This window comes from Musca autumnalis, unplaced genomic scaffold (assembly GCF_047663935.1).
Source record: "Musca autumnalis isolate F117 unplaced genomic scaffold, ASM4766393v1 scaffold_4, whole genome shotgun sequence".
In the NCBI taxonomy this organism is placed as follows: Eukaryota; Metazoa; Arthropoda; class Insecta; order Diptera; family Muscidae; genus Musca; species Musca autumnalis.
Genome location: NW_027411977.1, coordinates 18,904,449 through 18,924,047, shown reverse-complemented (window position 1 = coordinate 18,924,047; position 19,599 = coordinate 18,904,449). Strand labels below are relative to the sequence as shown.

The 19,599-nt window shown below is 34.6% G+C and overlaps 1 protein-coding gene across 2 annotated transcripts in view; it reads right to left on the bottom strand.

Moving 5' to 3' along the window:
• The window catches only part of CapaR (Capability receptor), a 325,413-nt gene that overhangs the window by 225,455 nt on the left and 80,359 nt on the right, over positions 1-19,599 (bottom strand). Inside the window, exon 2 of one of the 2 annotated variants that reach the window (XM_073981520.1) lies at positions 17,896-17,943. The gene's annotated coding sequence lies outside the window, so the exon portion shown is untranslated. Of the gene's footprint in view, positions 1-15,968; positions 16,062-17,895; positions 17,944-19,599 lie in introns of those variants that run through there. The other variant, XM_073981521.1, reaches the window with a different exon arrangement.

Here is a 19,599-nt window from a genome sequence, read left to right as displayed (position 1 = left end):
ATCGACAAAAATCGCTAAAATTAATACGCACAATTATGAATGAAAAGTTTAAATAAATGTTGACAGCACTCTTGCTATAGGCAGAACTTAACTACTACTTTTTTGATCGCTAATTTACAGAAAAATATCGTTATTTACCGAAATTATAAGGAATTTAATTTTATTAATTTTCTCGGTTAGAGTTAAGCTTTATGATCGAAGTTTTTTGTAAGTGAAAAAAGAAAGCCAGGACAGGAACCCACACAACCACCAAATTATGTGACTAGTTTCGCTGTTGGTTTGGCAGCTCTTCAGACATAACGGCTGTGGAGTGGCTTCTCTGTCATCGAACTTTTGGTTTTTCAAATGCAAATGTGTTTTATACATAAACAATTTAATTTTACCGATTTTTTCGGAAATGAAAAAAATTAGTTGGAGAATCACACTTCTTACGGATTGTTGTATCGTAGTCTCAATTATACGTGTCTTATTCGAAGGCTATAAGTAACATATATATTTATATATATATATATATATATATATATATATAACAGTATTTTTTGTTTGTTTTTGGTTGCTGATGTTCATAGAAATGGCTAAAATATATTCAGCATAATGATACGATTGAGTGGATTCTGAAGTTATATCTCAAGTCGTAAGAGGCTCATGTCCCATGGACACTGCAAATCAATATGTGTACAAGGGCTACGAAGTTTATATCCTTGAAAAAAAAATATGAATATACACCCATTATAGAGAAGTTTTAGACTACAAAAATACACAGGAAATTTCACGAAAATTACGCTGGAGGAGAAAAATTAAGAAGTAAATTTGGTAGCCAGGAAAGCTGCTTAAAATGGTTGCAACTCGTGATATTTGCTTAATATGAATTCGTTCACATTAGGTGTCAGATTATTATCTAGTAAACGTCCGATATCAATGATTTTAACTTACAAAATATGTGTTTTTGTGACTACTCGGTAATCCGGACAATTCGATAATCCGGACATCGCCGAAACATGTGGTGTCCGGATTATCGAGACTATACTGTATTTGTTTGCACCCAAACATATTATTTGTTTGCTGCATTTTTTTTCTTCGCGTACAAATAAAAAAACACAAAACAACAATTTTTGTGTCCGCATGACATTTTTGCAAAATAAAAAATTATTCTCTCTTATCCTGTATTTCTGGAAGAGTTGATTCTAATATTAGGTATGAAATTTTTAGCGACTGACTTTTTTAGGTTGCCTTGATACGATCGAACATGTGCCTCATAACAGTGACTATTAAATGGATCACCCGAGTTGGTCTCCACAATATGTTGTACGAACTTAGATCGAGTTCGAAAGTGGCCCATATCAAGTATCTTTCCAAAAAAATATCTATTTTTTCGCTAAAATGGCGCGTACAATTACTCTCGTACGGTTACTAAGGTCCACCGTATATCTTGTCTTTGATACATAGGTCAGTTTCGAATATGTCTATATCGGCCCTATCCTTTCCACAAAAAATTTCAATTTATTTCCCAAAAGGGCAATGTTAGACCATGTTCTTTTTAGTGCAATATAAGGGTTGTTCAAAAATCGTATTGAAATTTCGTGGGCAAGTCTGTGCTTCCTGGCAACCATAGTTCGCCTCCTTGTGGTGCATCCTGGGTAACGCTAAATGAACTACAGGGAATCGGAGGCCAAAGAATTTATTTTTACTTAAACAAAAACTGAAATCAACCTCCTGCCCAAAACAAAAAAAAAAAAAAAATACAGAGAAAGAAAGTGAAACTGAAATAAAGTCCCTGCTAACATAAAAGAAATCGCAAATTATCATATCAACACAAAAAAATCTATATATATACACTCGTCTCCGATTCCCAGGAGAAAATATTGATAAACAGAAAACGAGATACAAGGAAAATAAAGGAATGCTACCTAAGCATAATCCTGACAAAGCCACAAATAAGTTAATATGGGAAAATCAACAAAAGAAATAGGACCACAGATTCGTGTATGCCAACTCAATATCGAGGGAATAAGCAAATCGAAGTCTGACTATCCGTCCAGATTATTGACGGATGAAAAAGTCGTCCTCATCCAGGAAACTCATACAGGTTCACCCCAAACATTACACAACAGAGGCAATAAATCTGGATATAAACTTCTAGCAGCTATTAATCACAGCAAATACGGCATCGCTACGTATGTCAACAATGATATATCTTCTGCTGAGGTGATCCTACGTTCAGATACAGGAGACGTATCAATAATCACAACTCTGATACAAGGCCTGCACATCATAAACATCTATAAACCTCCAACAGTCTCCTGGCAGGAAAACGTACTGTCCGTCTACCCCCACCCGGCTGTCTACTGCGGCGACTTCAACGTCCACCACAGCCTCTGGAGATACGCCAACGAAGATGAATACGGCGAGCGGTTCTACCAACAGTCGGAAAATCATGGTTTCCACCTACTGTTTGATGCCAAGGACTCCGGCAGCTTTCGCTCTGCCAGATGTCACCGTGATTACAATCCCGATCTATGCTTTGTTTCTGCTTCCAACGACAACCCCTTACAGCCTCAAGACACATACTGCCTAACTTTTCTCAAAGCTAACACCGTCCGGCAATTGTAAGCATCGGCATAACCGTTCCGATTATAAGATCTACCCCTAAACCAAGGTGAACTTACGCAAAGCTGACTGGCCCAAATTCACCGCTAAACTCGACGGGGACGTTAGATTTATACCCCCTAAGTCCAACATAATGCCAATTTTGGACCAAATTGGTTGATCCACTTCAGCCAGCCGGACAGACTTGACTAAATCGAATCCAAATTGTATAAAACGAATTTCGTCCAAACATACCATTATTTCGATGAGGCAAATTTTCGTCGTATCATCTTTAGGCTAAAGACTGTGGGCATAAAAATCCACGTTAACTGCCCTCTTTAAATCACTAATGCTCGCTCATATACGTTATTATATCTACAGCAACAACATACCTTCTCTTTATTCTCATCTGTCGTTGTTTGCCAAAGGTAAGGCACTCTCAGAGAGATTATGGCACAAAATATTTTAAGCACCACAGCTTTAAGATGAGAGATGAGCTATGTATCTGGTAACTTCACGGCAAACACCATTGCATAGAAGACCGCGATCAACTCAAAATAAAAAAGGGGAAAACATAAACAATCACGAAGGCCTCTAGAATGTGTTAGAGGAGTTCAAGCTCAAGGCATCACTTGTGAATACCGGCAAAAATACAGGAATTGTACTTTGACCCCTCACTAAAGTTCACCATTTGCCAACTTTTTGTACTTTCTTCCTGTTGTCATGGACGATGAGCTAAATGTGTTGAATTGATGGATTTATAACCAATTGATCGGATCCTGCAACAATGGTGAAACTGTGACTAAACAAACATGCTGTTGGGGAAACAGAATTACTAACGATTGTAGGTAAGTGGAAATGTTTAATGGCCTGTTTCACTAAGACGATTCGAATACCAATTCGTTCGAACTACTACCAAACTTCTGTTTTTTAAAAAATATTTTATTAATTTTCGTTTTCAATCAAACAAATATTTTCTACAACAGCAAGAGTTTGGTAGTTATTCGAACGAATTTCATTTCGGATCGTCTTACAGAAACTGGCAATAAGTGTCAATAATAATTTTAATATTATGGAATTTTTTCGATAATAAAGTAGTCTCAGTAGCTTTTAATAGACTGATCCATCTCGAAAATACCTCTTGAAGGTGCGGTCATCTCTAAATATGTTTGTGTATTTATGTAGGTGTTATTATGTTGAGTATGACATGGATTATAGCTCTTTCTCAAGTGTTTTGGAAATAATTAAGAGACTAATCGTATTTTTCTTCCATCACAATAATAACAAAATAACAAATGCCAATGACAATATGTATGTTTGATTTTGCCTCGAGGTGGAATATATAAAAAGGCAACTAAATAATATAATCGTCTTTCATATTGAACTGAATATCCTCTTAAGCAGCTTACATCTAAACAGTTTTCGTGATAAACTAAAATGTTTTGCAGTTTTTTTAATGTGTTTTTGTGTGAAAGTATGTTTTTCCTTCCCTTCACATAAAAGTGAATAAATTGCTTTCAGTTCCTTACATCATTGTGCCCTGGGGTTTTTTTTCATTTCTTCTATCCAATTCAAACATATATCATATACTTTTTCACCTTTTGCACTTGTAAAAACCGTAACATATAACAAAAAATAAGAAAAGAAAAAAAAACTACAACACTCCGGTGGCAGTATTTTATTCGCATACATTAAAATCGCATCAAGCAGAGCTGGTATTATTCCATTTCTTTTTTGTCTTTTTTTCCTCTTCTTGGCATGTGTTGAGGAATTTATTGGCATTGAACAAAAAAAATGACAAAGAAAATTGAAAACAAATTGAGCCTCCTTTGGACGTAATCTCTTCATGATATCTGCAAATAAATAAGAATGTGAAATTCCAGCGAATTGATATAATCGACCAATCGACCGCCCAACACCACTTTAGTTCCCCACATTGCATGGATTCGTTATTTTACAATTCAATTCTTATTGCAATGTAAATCCTTTCGGTTTGTTGCAAAAGGAAAAAGGAAAGTTGATGATGAATTAATATTTAATTTTTATTGAGTGCTGTTTGAAGAAGTGCCAACCAGCAACAGAAGAAGATATTAAAAAGTAATTAAGAAAATGGTGGTTTTATGTGAAATATTGTTAAATAAACTACTTTATCAACAACTCTTTTACTTCCTTTGCTATCCTCTGCTATACGAGAAGAGGAAAACATAAACAAAATCATTAAACAGTCGGTCTATATACACAAAGGAGTGTGGGGAAAATTGATTGATTATATAGCACGATGTTACGGTAAGAGTATAAAATATTATTTTATATTTTATATATTTTATATATTTTATATATTTTATATATTTTATATATTTTATATATTTTATATATTTTATATATTTTATATTCTATATTTAATATTTTATACTAGCAGGCCCAAGTCCGCGTTGCTGGCCCGTCGTATTGAGTTTTAATGACAACTTTTTATGGAGTTTATGCTTTACAATTCAAAATTAGATATTTTCTACCTCATTTCTTCGGGTCCATTGTCAAACCGAGTTATTCATTGAGGCTTTAAAATTTATCAACAGAATTTGTCTGTAACCTTTCTTGTCTCTTACGGACTTTGTCGGATTTCTTCGCTCATTGACGCTGGTTAGGATTTGTTATCGCCCATGTCCCCTATCTTTATCTAAAACGATTTAATTATAAAAGTTAAAAAAATTGTAAAGTAGAATTCTCCATCTTATTGAGACTTATATGTTTTTAGTATTTCATGACTGATGAACCGTTGAACTTCACCATAAAATGAAATTTGTAAATATGTCGTTTTTATGCCCTCAGCATTTATGCTAACAATCGGTCCACTCCTTCCGGTATCTTCCCCACAAAAGATCGGAAAATTTGTACGCACGATAATTCTTGAAGGGAGTAACAGATTTGGTCCATACTGAAATTTCTACCAGACTTAGAAAATGTTCCAATATGGACTCAATCGGTCCACTTCTTCGCGTATCTCCCACACAAAATTTTGGAAAAGTTCAGTTTAGGACCTGCTCTCGAATCGCTTTAATTTTTGCTGTATCAACATGTATTCACTGCCGCCCTTACGATGGTATAAATTTCATCAGGGGCAAGTCCATACTTCTTGAGAAAACAGCCCGAAAGTTGTAAAAAAACCGCTATGGTACCATATGTAGTGGATGGAGAGCTCGAACCGAATACTGCGTTTGTCCACACTTTGGATATTGTAATATTTCTTCGAATATTAGATGAAATTCGAAGGAGATGCTTATAGGTCCACTATTTCCGGTACCTCCCCCAGAAAAGTTCGAAAATATTCGCTAACATGGTACGCGCGATTTTTCATAGAAGTAGCAACCGATTTGGTCCAAACTTTGGATCTCCAAATATTTATAGTTTATTTTGTTTTTGTTTTAAAGTTAGTTTATTTTCAAATTTGGGCCCTATCTGTCCAATCCTTGTGGTACCACCCACACAAATGTTCAATATTTTTGTGTGGTTAACGGTCTGTTCGAGGATCCTTTGGACATATTTGCCAAAGGTTTTCCTAGTGGCCCTGTCTACAGCGAAAATCATAATTTTCGTAGGCTAGTGTGATAAAAAAGCTCTATCTATCGATATCCCCGCAAATGTTTGAGCTTTAATCATACTCCCAAAATTTTTGAAAACCCCCCTAAATACGGTTTTTTTGGGGAAGAATGTATTTCAATCCACACAGGCTGCGGGTATATCTCTGTCGACTAATACTTTTTTACTTGTTTGGCTCCAAATATGTACCAAGGGTCGGAGACAGAACCCCATTGTGTCCCAAAATTAATGCTGGAACCGATTTAATCATAAGTTTGGCATATACAGATAACCCAATCCTCTAAAATTCATAAAGCACACATTGCTACGGCAGACCTTGAGCCTTTGCTGCAAATTTCATGGAAATCGGTTCAGTATTTTGGAGATATAACATACATATTTAAAAAAGTAGACGTGGTCGGGTCTTTAGGCCCAAAAGAAGTACCTAGATTTTAGATTATTTCGTAAATTTTCAAACCGATACATTCGTTATTATTGCAAATGTATCGTTTTTTAATGTGAAACAAAATATGCAGCCTATTTTCACCGGGGGCCATCCCTGTAATTTTCAGTAAAATTGGTTCAGTAGATGCAGCATATTTCAAAAAGTGGGCTTTGTCAAGTCTTTGGGTCCCAAAGAAGTACGTAAGGCTGGAGACACAACCACAATTGTCTCGCAAATTAATTTCCAAACCGACACATTGGCAATTATTGTAAATATACACACAGCTACATATGGTGACATAGGGGGTTTTTACACATAGGGGGCTGTTTTGCCGTCTAATGGAGGTAGCGAATGCAAATCGCTTGAACACAAATCAAAGTGATTCGAGAGCAGGTCTTAAAGTGAACTTATCTGAAATTTTGTGTGAGAGGTACCGGAAGGAGGAGACAAATATAGTCCATATTCGAACCTGATCTATATCTGGTAGATATATTAGGATGTGCAAAGTATGGATTACATCGGTCACTCCCTTCAAAAGTTATCGTGCGCACAATTTTTCCGAACATTTTTCAACTTTTGTGGGGGAGGTACCTGAAGGAGTGGACCCATATGGCTTATCTTTGAATTTAAACTATGTTTGGACAAAATATTATTTCAAAACTTTTTCGAACTGGCACCAGCCAGCGAGAGAGACAGACGGACGGACATTGCTAAATCGACTCCAAATTGTCTGAAACACATTTCGTCCAAACATACTTGGGGTCTAAAACCATTATTTCGATGAGGCGGAGTTTGCCCATATGAAAATGTATATACCCTCGTTAGCATAAATGCTGAGGGTATAAAAAATAGGGTATAGGGGAAGTACCCCACCCCCTACGAAATTCAACACCGGGGCCATCCCTGTACAATCCCAGGCAATTTCTGGAAAATCAGTTATGTAGTTTTTGTAGAAAATATTAAAATTGAAAATTTAAAAAGGGGGCGTAAAAGTGGGCGTGTTCAAATTTTCTCTGCATAGAAACCTAAGTTGGGTTATGACGAACATTAAAAAAAAAAAAAAAAAAGAATTATCCAAATCGGTCCAGCCATTCTCAACTGTTGCCATTACCAACGAACGACATTTAATTTTTTATACCCTCAGCATTTATGCTAACGAGGACAAAATGTGCCTCATCGAAATAATGGTTTTAGACCCCAAATATGTTTGAACGAAATGTGTTTCAGACAATTTGGAGTCGATTTAGCCATGTCCGTTCGTCTGTCTGGTTGGTGCGCACGATAACTGTCGAACTGATCAACCGATTCGGTCCAAAATTTGGCTTTCGTAATATTTTGTCCAAGCTTAGTTTAAGTTCGCCTTCGGGTACCTCTCCCACAAAAGTTCAAAAATATTCGGAAAATTTGTGCGTAAATAACTCTTGAAGAGAGTAACCGATTTGGTCCATACTTCAAATATACTAATATATCTACCAGATGTATATCGGGTTTGAATATGGTCTATATTTGTGCACTCCTTCGGGTACCCCCCACACAAAATTTCAGTTTAGGACCTGCTCTCAAATCGCTTTGATTTTTGTTGTAACATCTTGCATTCACTGCCTCCCATACTACGCTACAAGTTTCATCGGGGGCAAGTCCATACTTCCTGAGAAAATAATCTGAAAGTTGCAAAAAAAACCCCTATGACACCGTGTGTAGTGGTTGGTTAAGTTAGAAGATAAGTCATATCGGTCCAATCCTTCAGGTACCTCCCCCACAAAAGTTCAAAAATATTTGGAAAAATTGTGCGCTGGATAACTCTTGAAGGGAGTGACCGATTTGGTCCATACTTTACACATCCTAATCTATCTACCAGATATAGATCAGCTTCGAATATGGACTATATTTGTCCACTCCTTCGGGTACTTTCCACTCAAAATTTCGGATAAGTTCACTTTAAGACCTATTCTCGAATCACTTTGATTTTTGTTGAAGCATCTTGCATTCGCTGCCTCAATTACGACGGCAAAGTTTTTTTAGGGGCAAGTCCATATATCTTAAAAAATCAACCCGAAAGGTGTAAAAAACCCTATGTAGTGGCTAGAGAGCACGATAACTCTCGAACTGATCAACCGATTTGGTCCAAAATTCGGGCTTCGTCACATTTTATCCAAACCAGGCTTTCCGAGTCGGAGTCAGAGTCTACGAGTCGGAGTCGAGCAATTTATTTTTTCCGACTCCGACTCCCGGCAAAATTTTTTCCACGTTTTACAAACATAAGATTAAATTTGGAACAAGAACATTTTTTTAATCATTATTTATTTTAAAAGAAAATAATAAGAAAACATATATGCAAACGGTATTTTATACTAATTTAAAGAACAATTCACAGAATATTACTATCCTCTGAAATGTAGTCTATTCATCCCTATTTTGTTGATCCAAATGATTCTTTACATTTTTGCAAACAAAAATAAAGTTCTATGACAATAAAATTAAGATTGGACCTTTAACCTCTTTCGTCAGAAGTCTTACTGATCTTCTCACAAAGGTCTATTGGTATTCATATCCTGTTTTTTTTATGAGAAATCATCCTTGTCCTCTATTAAAGACATTGTGGTCTCTATGTATTTCGGTAAATTTCGCATAATCTATCAACTATATATGAAATTCAGATTAAATTGGTTGTTTGTCAACGACAGATTCATCCCGCCATAACTCAGAAGTCTGACAAATGGCGAATCTTTCTTCTAGGATTCTTTATGTATTCAATGAGGGCATTAGATATAGACATTCAAATAACCTAATCTGTCCGCCAGGAACAGACATAGTTCATATGTATCCGAGTTTTCTAAACAATTAATAGCATATACGAAATTCAATGAAATACATAACCATAGAGTTTTCATGAGAAAGGATCGGGTAAAAGTGATAAAGACAATGGAAACATGACAATATCGATTTCTTGTCTTAGTGGACCGACCCTACATAAAATTTTCCTAGCAACATTTTTGTAGAATATTTTCATGCTAATTTTTTCGTGTGCTAATTTTTCAATTCCAGAAAACATCTGTCTGCCTACGTGATGGGTTGTTTACAGAATATATCTCAAATATTTCAATAAAATTATCCACTCCACACCACAGTTAAAAAGGTGAGCGCTGAATTTTAGTATAAATAGCATAGCTTAGAATATGTCATAAAATTTTTAAGTCGATCGGAACAATATTGCGATAGTATAAGCGTTGGATGGGAATAATTTATTTTATTTTGTATGCAGCAAATAAACTGTGTTTTTCTCGAAATCGACCAACAAAATATATGGCACCGCAAAATGCTTTCATAAAAACAGGGTTTCGTAGACGGTCTCAAAACTTCGTATTATTTTTCGCTTTCAGGTGAAGAAAAAAATCACACAAAAAGTTACGTAGTTTTCCCGGAAAAAATCATGAAAAATGGCTCTTGTTGACCTTTACAACTGGGGGTCTCCTTTTAAGGCGAAGCGCACTAAGATGTTGGGTTACATCCAGTTTGAATTGCTTATAATTTTTATTGCATGTATTCCTTATGATTTGTAGTGCCCCTTCGTTTTCACATATTTTGAAAGCTTAAAGATATTCTCACGCGGAAGAATTCCGTCCAGAATATACTCGTGCAAAAAAGGAAAACCGACAAAAACTTTCGAGTCGTCGGCTTTCCTTTTTCAGATGCATTATTGATCATTAAGCTCGATTTCCAACGAAAAATTATTTAAAAATTAATACTAAAAATGATCTTCGCCTCAAAAAGGCAAAATTTTCAAAAAAGAAAAAAAGAATACTTTCTAAATTTGCTATTTTCAATGTAAGAAATGGCAGAAACAATATTGATATGTTCCAGTGTATTCGAACGAATTCCCTTTCTAATGAATATGTAAGGAAGAACTAACACATTAGCCTATATAGGCCAAAATATAGGAAAAAGTTAAAAATGTGTGCACATTTTATTCATTTTTAGTGGTATAGGAATTCACTCTCGGAGTCGACCCGGAGTCGACCCGGAGTCGTGAAAAAAACTCGACTCCGACTGGTCCAAACTTAGTTTCAGTTTAGTTCAGTCGGATATCCTAATATATTGTCCAAATTCAGTTTAACTTCCAAAATGGCCCATATCGGTCTTCTCCCTAGGGTACCCCCACAAAAGTTCAACAGATATGTCTAAGTGCCGTTCAGGATCTTTTCGAAAATCCTTTGGAAATGTATACCGATTCTGTTCGTTGTGGTCCTGTTTACAGCGATATTATGTTTTACGTGGACAAGTACATGGTTCCTTGCATACTGGTCCAAAATTAATACGATGACCACTGAAATGGCTAGTGGGCGCGATATATATCGAAAAGATATGACTCCCAAAGTAAGATCCACTATGGACTATGACAATACATTTCTTTAAGTACCTGCTCCGCAACACTTTTGAACTTTAATCCTAATCCACATTTTTGTCGGCAAGTTTAAGTGTCCGAAAAGGACCACAAAATTCTGAAAAGACCGTAAATACATTCCATATCTCCGTAGAAGAAAGTTTAGATTCACATAAGCTGAGGGTATATCTCTTTACTTGCTATTTATATAGACTTAATATTTTATATTTTATATTTTTTGTTTTATAGTCTATATTTTTTATATTCTATATTTTACATTCTATTTTTTATACCCTCAGCCTTTAGGCTAAAGAGGGTATTTACACTTTGATACGACAAAAAATGTGCCTCATCGAAATAATGGTTTTAGACACCAAGTATGTTTGTACGATATCCGTTTCAGACAATTCGGTTCAAATTTTGGGTATCGAAATATTTCGTCCAGATTCGATTTAAGTTCGAAGATGGGCCATATAGGTCCACTCCTTCAGGTACCTCCACCACAAATGTTCAAAAATTGGGAATAACCGATTTGGTCCATACTTTACACATCGTGTAATTTCTACCAAACTTAGATGAGGTTCCAATATGGACTCAATCGGTCCACTCCTTCGGGTACCTCCCACACACAATTTAGGAAAAGTTCAGTTTAGGACCTGGTCTCGAATCGCTTTGATTTTTGTTTACGCAAGTTGTATTCGCTGTCCTCTATACGACGATGTAAGTTTCATTAGGGGCAAGTCCATACTTCCTGAGAAAATAGCCTGAAAGTTACAAAAAACCCTATGACACCGTGTGTAGTGGTTGGAGCGCAAGATAACTCTCGAACGGATCTGCCGATTCGGTCGAAAATTTGGCTTTCGTAATATTTTGTCTAAACTTAGTTCAAGTTAGTTGTATCGGTCCACTCCTTCCGGTACCTCCCCCACAAAAGTTCGAAAATGTTCGGAAAATTTGTGCGTACGATAACTCTTGAAGGGAGTAACCGATTTGGTCCACACTTTGCACATTATGAAATTTCTACCAGACTTAGATGAGGTTCCAATATGGACTCAATCTGTAAACTCCTTCGAGTCCTCCCACACAAAATTTCGGAAAAGTTCAGTTTAGAACCTGCTCTCGAATCGCCTTGGTTTTTGTTGTACCATCTTGTATTCACTGTCTTCTATACGAAGGTACAAGTTTCCTCAGGGGCAAGTCCATACTTCCTGAAAAAATAGCCTGAAAGTTGAAAAACAAACCCTATGACACCATGTTTATGGGTGGAAGCGCAAGATAATTCTCTAACGGAAATGCCTATTCCGGCCAAAATTTGGCCTTCGTAATATTGTTTCCAAACTTAAATAAATAGATGAGTATTTTTTGAGCTTGAGGTCATTATTCGGGGTTTTTTTATTTATTTATTTGTACCAATATTTCGCAATAGTTTACATTGCATCTTCAGGGTATATCTACAAAATAAAAATAGTGTACATATGTATCCATTAGTATCACAGCATTGTCTTAATATAATAAGAAAACAAACACAAAAATAATAAACACACAGATCGCTTACATTATAAAAATGTTTCTAAATAACTAGTGTCAAGTTCACTTAAAGCTACGATAGTCTATTCTATCATCGTCGAGTGTAAATATTGCACTGAGTTATTTTAGTATTGCATTGGTCTATTTTTTCTGTGTGAGATGGCGGTAACAGTAAGCTGCATTGTCGATATCGCTCTTGTAATTTATTCTCTTTGATATTTCCAAGTTGTTTATGTGTAACATCTCTAGTGTTAGTCTTTTGTTGTAGTTGTTTTCTGTCTGCAGTACTTGTACTTTGTCGAAGTTTGGCGTGTGGTTGTTGTTCTTGCAGTAATCTGCAAGGGCCGTTTTTTGAATCACATTTTGGTTTCTTAGTTTTATATCTGATTTATGCGCAGATAATCGAGTTTTTAATTTGTTTTTTGTAGTACCCACATACATCATGCCACATTTTTCTTCCTTATTTCCATCACATTCAATTTTGTATATGACGTTGTGTTTTTCTGTAGTCTGAATTTTATTTTTTGTGTTACTAAATATCTTTTTGAGGGTGTTGGTGGATTTTTGGGCAATGGTATATTTGTTTCTGTTGTAAAGATCAGATGTTTGAAATCTTTCGGACAATTTTGGTATATATATCATAGACTTGTATGTTTTTTCTTCTCTTTCTTCTCGCGTTATCTTTTTGTTGTAACCATATATCAAATTATTGATTGTTTTTGTTGCGAAATTATTATCCGCAAGGATTTTTCTGATTTTGTTCTTGTTGTCCCTATGGAATTTGGGATCACTTATGTTCAATATTCGGTGTACCAGGTTCTTTGCCGTGTTCATTATCATCTGTTTTGGGTGTTTGGAAAAAAAGTTGATGATTCTTCCTGACGATGTTGGCTTTTGGTACCAATCCACTTCCAATTTACTGTTTTTTCTATATATTAATGTATCCAAATACGGCAGACATCCATTCTCTTCTTCTTCCATTGTAAATTTGATATTTTTGTTGTAGCTGTTTAATGCCATCAGAGTATCCTTTATTGCATCTTTCTTAAGAATCACAAATAGATCGTCCACATATTTCGTCAAAATTTTAGGTTTGTTCGTCAAATGTTCCATACAGGTGTCAAGAAGTTTCTCCATCACTAGGTCAGCTACAATCGGAGAAGCTGGTGAACCCATAGGCAGTCCTTTTTTCTGTTTGTAGACTTTGTCATCGTATTTAAAATATCTGTTGTCCTTAATGCAGAATGTGAGAATATTGAAAAATAGGCACTTTGTCATATTAGTATATTCTCTTATTTCGTCCCATCGGTCTTCTATTATTTTAATACCTAAGTCTATTGGTATGCTGGGAAATAGAGACACGACGTCGAATGACACCATCTTCTCATTTTCGTCGATTGTTAAATATTTTATTCTGTTTTTGAATTCTGTTGAGTCCTTGACATTGTATTTGGAGTTGATTGTCAGTTTTTTCAGTATTTGGACAATGTATTTGCATAATTCCATAGATGGCGAGTTTACGGAGGAACATATTGGCCTCAGAGGGTAGTCATCCTTGTGGATTTTTGGAAGTCCGTATAACCTGGGTGCTGTTGCAACGTCAATTCTGAGTCTTCGTCTCTCTAGTGCCGTAATAATGTTGGCATTGTACATCTCTTCTACGAGTTCGTTGTTCTTTTTTGTTAGGTTTGTTGTTGGGTCTTTGTTGACACGTTGATACGTCATTATATCTGATACGATCTTCATCATCCTGCTTTTGTAGTCTGCCTTACTCATAACAACCGTGACATTTCCCTTGTCTGCATTTAAAATTAGTAAATCCTTATTCTTTTTCAAAAATGCGTTCGTACGAACCACTGTGTTGTTGATTAGTTTGTCTCTTTCGCTTTCTCTTATTTTGTTCAAGTGTGTGTCTATCATTGTTGTAAACCTCGTTCTCATTATTTCTTGTTGCTCCTTGTCGTCATTTGTTTGAATAATGTCATCTCCATCTGCAATAAACTTGAACAAAGGAAAATCCGACTTTTTTGTTGGTAAACCTTAGTTTAAGTTCGTAGATAAGCCATATCGGTCCACTCCTTCAGGTACCTACCCCACAAAAGTTCAAAAATATTCGGAAAAATTGTGCGCACGATAACTCTTGATGGGAGTGACCGATTTGGTCCATACTTTACACATTCTCATAATAGCTACCAGATATAGATCAGGTTCGAATATGGACTATATTTGTCCACTCCATCCCATACATCCCACACAAAATTTTGGATAAGTTCACTTTAAGACCTGCTATTGAATCACTTTGATTTTTGTTGAAGCAACTTACATTTGCTGCCTCAATTACGATGGTAAAAGTTGTTTCAGGGGCAAGTCCATACTTCATGAGAAAACAGCTCGAAGGGTGTAAAAACCCCCTATGGCACACCCATGGTCTATGTCGGTCCATTCCTTTAAGTACCTTTTCCGCAACATTGTTGAACTTTAATCCTAATCAACATTTTTGTCGGCTCATACGACCAAAACTTTGAAACCCCCTAAATACATACGCTTTTTGTGAAAAAAGTTTTTCAATTTGCACAGGCTGAGGGTATATCTTTGTCGGCAAAGCCGACTGATACTTTTTTACTTGTTATATTCAATATTTTATACTTAATATTTTATGGAGGGTTCGCGTTTTTTTATTTGGGATGACGACATCTATTTTATTTTTCAGGCTTAATCCCATAGTCGTTGTTTCAATATTTTATTAAAACAACTTTAATTTATTAGTGGGAAAAAAATTGGCGATGTTTACCAAGGGGTAAGGCAGGGTAAGACTATAGTTTCAGATCTCGCCACAGATCTTCATCACTTTCCTTGTTTCTCAACAAGAAAATTTTTATGCCTAAGTGTCAATTGCTCGTGAAGTTGCTCAAGTTTAGGTAGTGCCAAAGAAATTCTCGATCAGAGTGTTTCTTTGCGCACGTATCTATTTGAGCGAGCAATTGACACGTGGGTATAAAAAGTTTCTTGTTGAAAACAAGGAAACTGATGAAGATCTGTGGCAAGATCTGAACCTATAGTCTTACCCTGCCTTACCCCTTGTCAAACATCGCCAATTTTTTTTAAACTAACAAATTAAAGTTGTTTTAATAAAATATTAAAACAACGATCATGGAATTAAGCCTGACTATTTTGAAAAGCAAAATTTGATATTTTATATTTTTTTATTTTATGTCCTGATTCTCTGGTCTTTAGCTTATATTTTTATATTTCATATTTTATATTTGTGTTTTATTTTTGATCAGCATCATAGTCATCATCAACATATTATCGCTTATTACAGGATTTGTTTATTGTAAAGTGCTTTTATCCACCAGTGCTTTTATCCACCAGTTTCCAACTAGCAACACGTAGATATATTCGTTGGAATATATAAATCTAACACACAATATAGTTTTTTTTTAATCTTCTTACCTTATTATACAGCAGACAGCATAAGACTATTTTAGTTGTTTTGTATTTCTTTAATTTTAAATTAATTCATATTCATTTATAGATTTTGCTTAGATATGTTTAGGTTTTCGTCAACACCAAAAACACATAGATTTTTAACATATACAAAAATTATGTTTTACCACATATTAAGTTTTCATTATTTTCTTTTATTAATATGCTTGTATGCTTTTTTATTATTTTACATTTAAAAAATTAATTTAAAATTGGACACTGTGTCGTATAATTAATTGCATTACTATGTTTTCCAGGGAATATTACACATACGCTCCATTTGCACTTCAAATGCTGCCAATTGTAATTTTATTTGTGTTTAGCTACACAAATTAGATTATTTCTATTTCATTTAATTTTAAAATTATTACGACAGATTTGCGGACATAAACTAGTTATCACACTTTATGTTGATAAGCAAAAACTCACTGGTCAAAACTGTTGCCGGACATGGTGGTTGACAGATTTATTGGCAGATTAGTTCGACATGACCAAAAACTGGATTTAAATTCAATTTATGTATTTTAATGTTAAATTTAATTTTTTATTAAATTTTTCAGCATAAGAAATAAAAATGTATTTAAGATTATATATGTTTTAGTGTTATGATATTTAGTGTTTATACGATTTTTTTCCGTGTCAAAAATATTGAATTTGAATTTCATATTTTTCAAGCATTTTCATTTTACTTATTTCAACATTTTCACTATTTATTTATTAATTTATTTATTTATTTATTTATTTTTTTTTTTTTTTTGAGAATATGGCTTCTTTGTAGTATTGTTGCTTTAGTATTTTATTAGAATAAATTTAATTATTTCTAATTTTATTTGTATTAAATTTTTATTTATTAATTTTATATTTCCACTTTTTAGCAATTCATAATTATAATGAAATATTTATTAAATTATTCCACATTTATTTGTTTTCAACACTGAGGAAGAAGATGGCGTTAAGCGTTTACTTTCGAAACACATCTTAACCCAACGACTTTGTAAACCGAACTGTTTGTTATGCTAAACTTTGACTAGCACTTTAAATGTTTTTCTTTCTGAATTTCTTCTTGGATCCAATAACAAACCAAAATCCTCTTTTTCCTGCCATGACTGCTTGTTGTTGGTCGGTCTTGTTCGGAAGAATGTTGGCAAAAATTTCCCTCCATCTGTGAGAACATTGCTGTGTGTATAACAGTTTTCCTACAGTCAGTGGGTGAATGTGTTTTTGTTTTGGGAAATTTTTCCATCTGTAAACATTCCACCACGTGCTTGAACAACCCTCATCCCCCAATTTGAGCAATTTAATGGGTAGGAGCGACGCATTCGTTGCCGGTGTCTGTCGGCTTTATTAAGTGAATGAAATATTAAATATTTATGTGTTGGTGGAGCGAGCAAGCAAATATAAGTATTTAATATGGAAATTGACGACGTCTATTTCGAATGCCTAACAAGTTTATCATTGAGGAGGGTAATAGTATGTAGTAGATGTGTTCCAACAAGTATCCCTCAAGGGATAAGAGAGAGAAATGATAATTGGTAGTAGTTTTTTGTTTTAATCAGAAACTAATACATTATATCTAATCAAAAGTTTCAATCATTCACTGTTGCAAATCTGATAAGAATGATGCAGTCAAAAATGCACGTCACCGAAATATGGGGTGTAGACAGTTTAGATTGGCTTTGGCGAACCGATATAGTCTTCGTTTTTGAACTCAATGTAAGAATGGAATAAATATTAGATTTATTAGGAATACTATATGTCCGTCTTTCTGGGTGACTGTGGGACACACTATCGCTAGTCCAACTGTCACCCAGAAATACGGACACATATTATCCCTTATTCTCTGAACACCATTGCACATACATATGTATATTTTAATATCAATCAAAATACTCACCATTAGATTAAATAACTCGCAAAGAGCATGTTAGACTTCATTCACCATCTAAAATTATATGAAAAAAAATTCCAAAATTATATTTCTGTAAAAAGTTGATGTTATAGAAAATATTATTTTAATATTAAATATTTTGTATAAATTGAATTTGCCTTGAAATGTTGTTGTTAATAATACATCAACACAATGACAGCTTAACCTTGATCACTGACAACTACTGACAATGTCTTCGAAAGAAACACACACACTTCCAAACACTGACAACCAATAAATCTCTTAGCAAGAAGTAAACACAATATTAAGGATGTTAAATTGATGGTAGCCGCCAATATTGACAGTGGTTAAATAACACTGTGATTAAAAAAGGTTAAACAAATTATTCAGATTGTGTTTAATTGAGCTCTAAGCTGATTAGAAGATACTAGGCAATATAACTTTTTATTATTACGAAAAAGAAAATTACGTTATATATAGTTAAATTTGTCATTTCGTTTGTAACACATCGTAACACATATTCATCGCAGACCCTATAAAGTATATATGGGGATTTCTGAGTGAAATCAGACACTTTTTCAAAATGAGGTTCTTCAATTCCTTTATTTTTTGCTCTCATCAGCAAAACATATCAGCATATTTTCAGATTTTTTTGACAAACGGTTACTGAGATATGACGCCTTGAAAAATTCGAATTCTGTAAAAACAACATGCAAAGAAATACTCATAACTTCTTTAATAATGATCCAATTTGAACAAATCTTTTTTTGTGCATTTTGTTGTTTTTTTCTTCTTCTTTATTTGCCATTCCGTATTCGGGTTTTAGCGATCATACAATTACATAATGATAATTTGGTATATTTAACAAATCAGTACATTAATTTATATATAGGTTTCTGTTTTTGGCGGCATTCAGAAGAATTCTTTCATTATGGTATCCAGTCCAATCTTGAATGTTTTTGAGCCATGATGTTCCCCGACGCCCTCTCGGTCTTCTCCCATCGATTTTTGTTTGGATAATTGTTTGCAGAAGCTTATATTTTTCATGCCTCATAATGTGACCAAGATATGCGGTATTTTGCGTTTTTATATTTTTTATTAATTGGCGTTCGACATGCATGCGTTCTAACACTTCGTCGTCTGTAATGCGCTCGGTCCATGGGATCTTTAAAATTCGACGATATATCCATATTTCAAACGAGTTCAGTCTTTTTTCATCTACAGCTTTCAAAGTCCATGTTTCCGCAGAGTACAATAAAACGGACCATATGTAACATTTTACAAATCGTATTTTTGTAGTAAGACTTATGTCGTGGCTAAGTAAAACTTTGTTATGTATGAAAAAATTCTTTCTTGCCATTTCTATTCGGCATTTAATTTCTCTTGATATGTCCCATTTATCGTTGATTTGAATTCCGAGGTATTTGTAGGTTGTCACTCGCTCTATTTCATCGTTATTTATCTTTAGTGGCGTATTATTGTCGGCATGATTCCTGCTTACTACCATATATTTTGTCTTCTTGACGTTGATTTTTAATCCGTATATTTCACTATTTTGTGTTACTGCGTCTATTAATTTTTGTAGTCCAGCTACATATGCTGCTTGCTACTAATACGGTGTCATCGGCATAGCGTATGTTATTTATTAATGAAAAATGTTTTTAAGTGGATATGAAATTGATTAGTTGCGGGCGGAGGTAGGGACGACTA